At 40.0% G+C, this 10,000-nt stretch overlaps 1 protein-coding gene across 5 annotated transcripts in view; it reads left to right on the top strand.

Moving 5' to 3' along the window:
- Nucleotides 1-6,622: 6,622 nt before the first annotated feature.
- The window catches only part of LOC135093260 (protein turtle-like), a 59,506-nt gene continuing 56,128 nt past the window's right edge, over nucleotides 6,623-10,000 (top strand). For all 5 annotated transcript variants that reach the window (XM_063992338.1, XM_063992340.1, XM_063992339.1 and 2 more), the window contains exon 1: nucleotides 6,623-6,656. The gene's annotated coding sequence lies outside the window, so the exon portion shown is untranslated. The remainder of the gene's footprint in view (nucleotides 6,657-10,000) is intronic.

The raw sequence follows: 10,000 nt of genomic DNA, 5'->3' as shown, positions 1-10,000 counted from the left end.
AGGAGAAGCATAAGAAAGAAGGGCAAGGTTGGAGAATTTTTAGTAACATGAAAATGAGGAAGAGGAGGAGGAGATAAAGAAGAACAAGAACAAGATTGAGAACAATGAATACGAAGAAGAGGAAGAAAATTAGAACCAGGACAAGTACGAAGAGGAGGAGCAAGAAGAGGAGGAGGAGGAGTCTAACCTGAGCTGGAGGTGTTGAGGCTAAGCGAGCGACTACCCCCACGCCCCCCTCTTCCCCACCCTTCCTTCTCCCCTCTCCCTCTCCCTCTCTCCCCTCTCCCAAGCTCCCGAGGTGCGCCGCTGATGTTAAAGTTGACACTCCAACACGTAGCATTCTCTCTCTCTCTCTCTCTCTCTCTCTCTCTCTCTCTCTCTCTCTCTCTCTCTCTCTCTCTCTCTCTCTCTCTCTCTCTCTCTCTCTCTCTCTCTCTCTCTACAGGAGGGGAATAGCGTGTGCTTGTACCGGATATTCATAAGAGTTAAATTGACTTTTCATGCTCATCACAGTTTAAGGGGGAGAGGAGGAGGAGGAGGAGGAGGAGGAGGAGTAGAGGGAGGGGGAACATGAAAAGGCTGAGGGAAAAGTCTGTGGGGTTTTGTAGAGGAGATAGTAGAGAGGAGGAAAAGAGACAGAAGGAGAAGGAAAAGACGAAGAAGGAGGTTTTGGAATGTTGGAGGAGGAGGAGGAGGAGGAAGAGGGGGTTTGGTATTAGAGGTAGCGGAGAGGAGGAGGGAGGAAGACGTAGTGATGGAGGGGGGAGAGGGAATAAGAAGAAGAAAAAGATGAGGTAGATGAAACAGGAGGAGAAAGAAAGAAGAAGAAGGAAGAAAGCGTAGAAATGAAGGAGGAGGAGGAGGAGGAAAATCAGGAAGGCAAAGAAAGGAGGAAGAAGAAGAGATTGAAGTGGAAAAGGAGAACGAGGAGAATAAATATATATAAAAAAAAAAAAAGGGAAGAGAACGAAGGAAAAAAGAAAAAAGTTAAGGTTTGGTGAAAGAAATAATGGAAAAGAAAAAAACAACAAAGGGAAACAAAGGAAGAACAAACAGCAGCATATTTGTAGGTCCTCACGTGGCTGTTTGCGAAGACTACACTAACTCGCAATAAGAGAAAGAAGGGAAGAGGAGAAGGAGGAGGAAGAGGAAGGTAACTTGAGACCAGAGGAAGATGCGGAGGAGAGGAGGAGGATGGAAAAAAAGAGTGAAGGTAATGGAAACTCGTGAAAGGGGTGAAAGAGGAGGAGAATGAGTAGTGGTGATGGAGAAAGAGGAAGAAGAGGAGGAGGAGAGAAAATACTGGGGTCCCGCATGGTAAAAGGGAGAGGTGGGCATGAATAAAGGAGAGGGAGACAAAATCAATCAATAGGTCGATACATAAGTAAAGTGGAACAATAAATCCACTATAAGATAAAGATAAATAAACAGTTTGATAGATAAATATACTCAACCTAAACAAAAACACTTATATAGATAGATAGATAGGTAGGTAAATAAATAATAGATAAATACATACATAGATATACAGCAGAATGTTAAGAGAGAGAGAGAGAGAGAGAGAGAGAGAGAGAGAGAGAGAGAGAGAGAGAGAGAGAGATGGAGTAAATTGTTGATGAATGTCAGGATAACACAAAGTTGAAGTTTGAAGGAGTGTGTTATAATCCAAATCTCTCTCTCTCTCTCTCTCTCTCTCTCTCTCTCTCTCTCTCTCTCTCTCTCTCTCTCTCTCTCTCTCTCTCTCTCTCTCTCTCTCTCTCTCTCTCTTTACAGAACTTAATGTCGCGGGAACTTATATTTTTAGAAGTTGGTTGGAAGTTATCGGTTTTGTTTAAAGTGTCTTAAGTTTTATCTTATTTCATTTTACTGTTTTCTTTGTATTTATTTATTATCTACTTCAGAGAGAGAGAGAGAGAGAGAGAGAGAGAGAGAGAGAGAGAGAGAGAGAGAGAGAGAGAGAGAGAGAGAGAGAGAGAGAGAGAAATGTGGGAGGTTTTTCTAAATATATTGTTTATGTGGGTATATTGAAACAGGAGTAGTAGTAGTAGTAGTAGTAGTAGTAGTAGTAGTAGTAGTAGTAGTAGTAGCAGTAGTAGTAGGAATTTTGATATAAGTTGTAGTTTTAGTTATAGTAGCAGTAGTATTGGTAGGAATCGTGATAGAAGTGAAAGTAATTGTTGTTGTTTTTGTTGTTGTTGTTGTTGTTGTTGTTGTTGTTGTTGTTGTTGTTGTTGTTGTTGATGTAGGTGTTTTTGTAATGCTTAAAAAAAAGTGAAATTAAAAAAAAACACAAGAACAAAAGAAAATAATGAAAAAAATATTAACATAAATACCAGGAATAAGAATTACAATTAAAGAAAAGAAAGAAAAGATGAAATATGCAGAAAAAAAAAATAGATAAACAAATAAATAAGATAGCGATGACAAACACTAATTATTTATAACCTCAAAACAAATAGAAAAAAAAATAAAAAAATATAAAAAAATAAATCGAGAAAAAAATGATAAAAAATGAAAAGAAAAAAAAATAAAGAAAAAATATTCCCTTATTCCTCATTGGTCCATCGCCTTTTGTTTTGGCGTAGGCGGCATGAGATTGGCCAGCCGCTCCATTACATCACAGGTGCTCGGGCCAATCAGCGTGCTAGAGTCGTGCTGCCTTCTCGCTATTGGCTGATGAGCGCGTTTGTCCTGCCTTCTGATTGGTTCATTATCTCCGTGCTGTCATTGGCCTCCTTCCTGTTGCGTGGAAGTGGTGCTCTCTCTCTCTCTCTCTCTCTCTCTCTCTCTCTCTCTCTCTCTCTCTCTCTCTCTCTCTCTCTCTCTCTCTCTCTCTCTCTCTCTCTCTAAATCAATCATGGGTATATTTTTCTTCCTTTCTCCTTTTATATTGTGTTCTTTTTTCTTTTACTGTTGTTTTCCCTTTCTCTCTCTCTCTCTCTCTCTCTCTCTCTCTCTCTCTCTCTCTCTCTCTCTCTCTCTCTCTCTCTCTCTCTCTCTCTCTCTCTCTCTCTCTCTCTCTCTCCACATACAAAATGGATGAATAGTGGTGCATATTCGTGGTAGTAGTAGTAGTAGTAGTAGTAGTAGTAGTAGTAGTAGTAGAAGTAGTAGTAGTAGTAGCTTATTGAACACTTATCAACTTCCAGCACCATTCCATTTCCTGTTCCATCACAAAGTCAGAAAATACCGGGTACTTTTTATTTTCATTTTCATTGCGTAATAATTTTTAAAAAGTTATATTGGAAAAATAATGGAATTTTGAAAGCAATCATGTCAACATACAGCGCTGTGTGTGTGTGTGTGTGTGTGTGTGTGTGTGTGTGTGTGTGTGTGTGTGTGTGGAGAGCTTAGGTAGCCAGGTGAAGGTCGTATTGCGTTCTCTGACACACACACACACACACACACACACACACACACACACACACACACACACACACACACACATCACTGCCGTCACCACCACCACCACAACAACAACAAGGGCAACAACAATATACAGTTCTCCTCCTCCTCCTCCTCCTCCTCCTCTTCCTCCTCCTCCTCCTCCTCCTCCTCCTCCTCCTCCTCCTCCTCCTCCTCCTCCTCCTATTTCTGTTCGTCATCATCCTTGTCTACTTCCTTCTTTGCTTCTTTGGCTGTTTTTATCTTCTCTCTCTCTCTCTCTCTCTCTCTCTCTCTCTCTCTCTCTCTCTCTCTCTCTCTCTCTCTCTCTCTCTCTCTCTCTCTCTCTCTCTCTCTCTCTCTCTCTGCTTTCGTTTGTTTTTTCACCATATCTTCTTTCCTACTAATTATTCTCCACATTATTTCATTTTTCCTTTTGTTTCCTTTTTTTCTGTAGTGTTTCTTCCCCCTTTTTGCTTTTCTTTCTTTTTTTCGTACACTTTTCCATCTCTTCATTTCCATTATTTTCCTTTTTTTTCTCTTCTCTTCTTCCTTTCTTCCTAAATAACTAACTTCCTTCCTTCTTCATTCTTGTTGTTCCTTCATTAATTTTCTCTTCTTAACTTCCTTGTCCTTTTCCTTATTTTTTTTTTCATCTATTCATCCACTTCGTATATTTTTCTCCCCTTCCTTCCTTCCTTCCTTCATTTTCATTCATTAATTTCTCTTTATTCCTTCCCTCATTCATGCATACCTTCCTCTTATCCTCCCCGTACTCTCTCTCTCTCTCTCTCTCTCTCTCTCTCTCTCTCTCTCTCTCTCTCTCTCTCTCTCTCTCTCTCTGGGTTGGTTGTATAAGTCAATCATGAAGTAAAATTGACAGGGTGGCAAGTTCTCCAGCTTAACCCAACTCTTAGTCAATCTCAAGGAATGATGCCGGGCCTGCCGTGTTTGGGAAGGGGCTGAGAAGGGGCTAGAGCGGCCGCAGGGGCTTATGTAGCTGTAGGAGGAGGGGGAGGAGGAGGAGGAGGAGGAGGAGGAGGAATGTATGATAAAAAAAAAAAAAAAGAATCTTGTGCTTGTGATGTTTTCTGCTTTTTCTTATTATTATTATTCTTTTCTTTTTCTTCTTCATCTTCTTTTCTTCTTTTTCATCATCTTTTTCATCTTTTCTTCATTCTTCTTCTTCTTCTTCTTCTTCTTCTTCTTCTTCTTCTTCTTCTTCTTCTTCTTCTTCTTCTTCTTGTAGTAAAGCAAGCAATAGTGAAGGCAGTCAGAGAGAGAGAGAGAGAGAGAGAGAGAGAGAGAGAGAGAGAGAGAGAGAGAGAGTGGCGGAAGGCACAAAAAAAAAAATAGGAAATGAAAAAGAAGGAAACAAAGAACAGAGAAAAGAATGAAGGAGAAAAAAGATAGTAACGAAGGAAGGAAGAGAAGGTGAAGGAAAATAAAGTGCATGGAAAAGGAGAAAGTCGAGAGAGAGAGAGAGAGAGAGAGAGAGAGAGAGAGAGAGAGAGAGAGAGAGAGAGAGAGAGAGAGAGAGAGTGATGATGATGACCCCCTGGACACAGCGCCAGTGTGGGTGCTGACTGGCCCGCTGCCAAATTAACGATACAGTGAATGAAGGCAAAAAATAATGAACGGGACCCAGATTGATGGATGAGAGAGAGAGAGAGAGGATGGGGGGAATGGTTCTCTCTCTCTCTCTCTCTCTCTCTCTCTCTCTCTCTCTCTCTCTCTCTCTCTCTCTCTCTCTCTCTCTCTCTCTCTCTCTCTCTCTTTGACCAGACAGCTTCTCTATTGCTTGACTAGTAAAAGTTTCTTAATCAAAGTTTCTTGCTCTCTCATGTTGTGTCTTTTTTATTTCCAAATGGCGTTTTTAAAAGGCAGACACTTTCTGTTTCTTATCTTACTCCTCCTCGTCCTCCTCTTTCTCTTTCTCCTCTCTTTTTTTCTCATTTTTTTTTTCCTACTTCTTTCTCTAATTTCAGTTTCTATTCTTGTGTTGCTCATCTCCTCCTCCTCCTCCTCCTCCTCCTCCTCCTCCTCCTCCTCCTCCTCCTCCTCCTCCTCCTCCTCCTTTCTAATTTTTCTCTTCCTTAAATGGGAGTTGAAGTTTAGGAAGTAATTATTAAACGTGTAACTTAAATTTTTTTCCTCCTGTTATTTTTTCCCCTCCCTGCACCATTTTGAATCTCTCTCTCTCCTCTCTCTCTCTCTCTCTCTCTCTCTCTCTCTCTCTCTCTCTCTCTCTCTCTCTCTCTCCTCTCTCTCTCTCTCTCTCTCTCTCTCTCTCTCTCTCTCTGTAAATGACTTTCTCGTTTCCTTCAATTCTTACTTTCTTTTTTTTCGTCCTTTTTTTCCTTAACTTTCCTTTGTGTCTTTTTTTCTCTCTCTATTTTTAGTCGGGGTGAAAAATCGGTCACCAATTTGTATCACTGGTAATTGGCTTGTCAGAGAGAGAGAGAGAGAGAGAGAGAGAGAGAGAGAGAGAGAGAGAGAGAGAGAGAGAGAGAGAGAGAGTAGAAGAATGAAGTTGAAGGAAGGAAAGAAAAGAGGAGAAGAGGAAGGGAGTAAAGACAGGAAGGACGAAGGGAAAGAAAGGAGATGGGAAAGAAGAATAAATGGAGGAAAGAGGGAAGGAAAGATACAAAGAGTTAAGATGAGAAAGAAAAGAACAAAGAGAATTAAAGAAGAAGGAAGGAATTACAGAAGGAGGATGGGAATAATAGAATATAAAGAGGAAAGGAAGGAAGTAAGAGGGAAAGAAAAGAAGAAAGGAAATATAGGCAAAGATGGGAGTAGTGGAGGAGGGAGGAGGAGGAGAAATAGATGATAAATAAGAGAGAAGGGGAAAATTAGTAAATTAAGCCTATAGGAAGGTGAATGGAGAGAGAGAGAGAGAGAGAGAGAGAGAGAGAGAGAGAGAGAGAGAGAGAGAGAGAGAGAGAGAGAGAGAGAGAGAGAGAGATTTTGACTCAATCGCCACTAAACAACTTGTATCACTAGAGCAATTACAAGAGCTGATGTAACTGTTATCATGGTTTCTCTCTCTCTCTCTCTCTCTCTCTCTCTCTCTCTCTCTCTAAGAAAAACTCGTATTAAGTCAGTTTATGAAGAAAATAATAACAAATATGCTCTGTACCCTTAAAATTTGCAAGATGTGTGATTTTATTTATTTATTTATTTTTTATGTTTATTTTGAAAGATGTGTAATTCTTCTTCTTCTCTCTCCTTACAGACTGTTGATACTGAGGGTGTCCTTGCAGCCAGAGGTAGGTGTGTGCTGGAACCTCACCCTTTCGCCATCCTGCCTTATTTACCTGTACACGTCACTACCTCACCTTGCTCCTTAATTGGTCTGGTCTTACCTTTCTTGCCACGGCTTCTGAAGTTCCCATGATTAACCTAACCTACCTTACTTACCTTGATCTGACCCAAACCTACCTTCATTTTCACTTGTCTTGGCCTTTTCACCCACTGTGGTGTTTGGAATCGTCGTGTTTATCTTGATATTATCATTACTAGCTTTTTTTTTTTTTTTTATCTTTCTTATCCCTTATAATGACCTTTACTTTGAATCGTCTTCATTTGACCTTTACTTTGAATCGTCTCCATTTGACCTTTACTTTGAATTGTCTTCATTTGACCTTTACTTTGAATTGTCTCCATTTGACCTTTACTTGAATCGTCTTCATTTGACCTTTACTTTAAATCGTCTTCATTTGACCTTTACTTTGAATCGTCTTCATTTGACCTTTACTTTGAATCGTCTTCATTTGACCTTTACTTTGAATCGTCTCCATTTGACCTTTACTTTGAATCGTTTTCATTTGACCTTTACTTTAAATCGTCTTCATTTGACCTTTACTTTGAATCGTCTTCATTTGACCTTTACTTTGAATCGTCTCCATTTGACCTTTACTTTGAAATCGTCTTCATTTGACCTTTACTTTGAATCGTCTTCATTTGACCTTTACTTTGAATCGTCTTCATTTGACCTTTACTTTGAATCGTCCTCATTTGACCTTTATTTTATCTATATATTTGCCTTATCTTGACTCCTGTGATCTCTGAAAATCCTCATGTTTATCTTAATCTTATCATAACTAACCATTTTTATCCTTCTCTAATCTCTGCCTCTATTATCTTTACCTAGCTCTGCATTTTCTTGATCCTTACTTTCCTTGACTTCATCTTGGCTGCCCTAGTGTCTGGAATCCCATTGTATATCTTAACCTGCCTCACTTGCCTGATACAACCTTACCTTGACCCTTCTTACCTGCACTTCCTCAGCCGTCCGACTCTCATGGGTTCTGAAATGACCACGTGTTTTTTTTTTTTTTCTTTTAATATTGCCACAAAACCTTGCCTCACTGACCTTTATGTGATATTATCTTCCCTTTGATCCTTACCTATCCTGACCTTACCCCGATTGCCACGTGTTCTGAATTCCCATGCTTTTCTTAACCCTTGCCACTTAACCTTTTCTTCCTTAACTCTATAACTTCATCTGCCTTCTACCTTCCTTTGACCATCCTCTGTACTCCCTTGGCCTCTAAAGTTTTGATTATCTTAACTTTGCCAAAACATCATCCTTCATTTATCTAACACAACCTTCTCTTAATCTTAAACCCTGCCCTTTTGTATACTGGCTTGACCTGTTAACTGCTAAGGCTTCTGTAGTCCTCGTGTTTGTCTTAACCTGCTACTCTTGCCCTTGCGTTAATAGGGCTAATAATCTTTCTCTTCCAGTTAATATATTCAAGCACCGGTTCGCTTAATTTGTAGCTTTTATTTTTTTTACTTTGTTACTTTTAAATTTGGCCTATATCTTAGTTTTGCTATTCGTACCTTGCATATTTCTAGTATTTTTTATTTATTTATTATTTAGTCATTTGTTTATTTTATTTTTGCGTCATATGAAATTTTTAACAACAACTGCTACTACTACTATTACTACTACTACTACTACTACTACTACTACTACTACTACTACTACTACTACTACTACTACTTACCCTTCTCTGACCCTTACCTGTCTTCACCTGTACTTCCTTGACTTCAGAAATCATATTTACTACCGCTTCCTCACTTTCCTTCATCTTACGCCACCTTCTTCTGACCCTTGCCTCCCCTAACTCTTGACTGTCATGGCCTCTGCAACCCTTCTTTATCTCACCTTGCCTCATCTTAACCTGATATAATATTCCCTTAATTATTCCTACCTGCTTTTACCTGTACTCTCCCTTCTGGATCCCTCGTCTTTATCTCTCAGTGGGTTTGTATACAATTTTCCCTTGCACCAAATATTTCTTCTTCTTCTTCTTCTTCTTCTTCTTCTTCTTCTTCTTCTTCTTCTTCTTCTTGTCTTTATGTCCCTTATTGTTTCAGCGTCTTAGGTCAATCAGTCAGTCAGTCAGTCAGTCAGTCAGTCAGTCAGCTATATCCTTTCCAATATATTACACATCTTATTCTATCTTCCTTAAATATATGTCTTGCTCCTCTTCCTTCCTTCCTTTCCTTCCTTCATTTCATCCATCTTCCATCCATCCATCCATCCATCCATTTTTTCTTCCTTTCCTTCATTTCTTCATTCCTCTCCTTCTTTCTTTCTTTCATTCATTGTTTTGTTACGTCGCTTTAATTCCTCTTTCCTGCAGGATTTTTTTTTTTCCATCTTTCCATCATTTCCTTCCAATTGTAATCCATTTTCCCTTCCTTTTTCCTCCTTCCCTTCCCCATCTTTCGTCCTCCACTTGTCCTGCCGCTCATTATTGTTGTTGTTGTTGTTGTTGTTGTTGTTGTTGTCGTTGTCGTTTTCTTCGTGTTTTGTTCTTGCCCTTCTTTTTTCGTTTTTTTCTCTTTCCTCCTCCTCTTCTCCCCCTTCTCCATCCCCCTCCTCTCCTCCGTCTCTCCCGCCATCCTCTCTTCTCTCCTCTCCTCTCCTCTCCACTGTTCTCCTCCCCTACGATCCCTTCCCTTTGCCTTATCTCCACCCCCCCCCCTCTCTCTCTCTCTCTCTCTCTCTCTCTCTCTCTCTCTCTCTCTCTCTCTCTCTCTCTCTCTCTCTCTCTCTCTCTCTCTCTCTCTCTCTCTCTCTCTCTGGCGGTGATACAGATAGCCCTGATCTCCTTTTCTTGTGGGACTAAGGAGGAGTGAGTGTGTGAGTCGTCCCTCTCTTTAATTACATCGCCGATTCAGAGAGAGAGAGAGAGAGAGAGAGAGAGAGAGAGAGAGAGAGAGGAGAGAGAGAGAGAGAGAGAGAATTTGTTGGTGTTAAAGATGGAATTATTGAACTGACGGACCCAACTAGAACACCTAACTTAATGAGAGCTGGTTTAGCTAGAGAGAAAGAGGGAGAGAGATTGTTTGGCTGAAAAAAAAAAAGTTTCCGATTGTTAGTTTTATTTACCGTGTGTGTGTGTGTGTGTTTCCTGTTCAAGATATTTTTCTTTTTCTATCTCCTTATCAGTTTGTTTCGCCGTGTGACTGTCAAGACGGCTGCTCGTGTTCTGGTAAATAGTTTGTATATATTTAACACACAATTTTATTTTTCCTATATAGGATGAATGATCTGTTTGCCTGTTGATACTTCTAAAAAAAAAAAAAAAAAATG

The sequence above is a fragment of the Scylla paramamosain genome, chromosome 42 (assembly GCF_035594125.1).
Source record: "Scylla paramamosain isolate STU-SP2022 chromosome 42, ASM3559412v1, whole genome shotgun sequence".
Taxonomy (NCBI): domain Eukaryota; kingdom Metazoa; phylum Arthropoda; class Malacostraca; order Decapoda; family Portunidae; genus Scylla; species Scylla paramamosain.
Note: the sequence above shows the minus strand (reverse complement) of the source record. Positions and strands in the feature narration are given on the sequence as shown.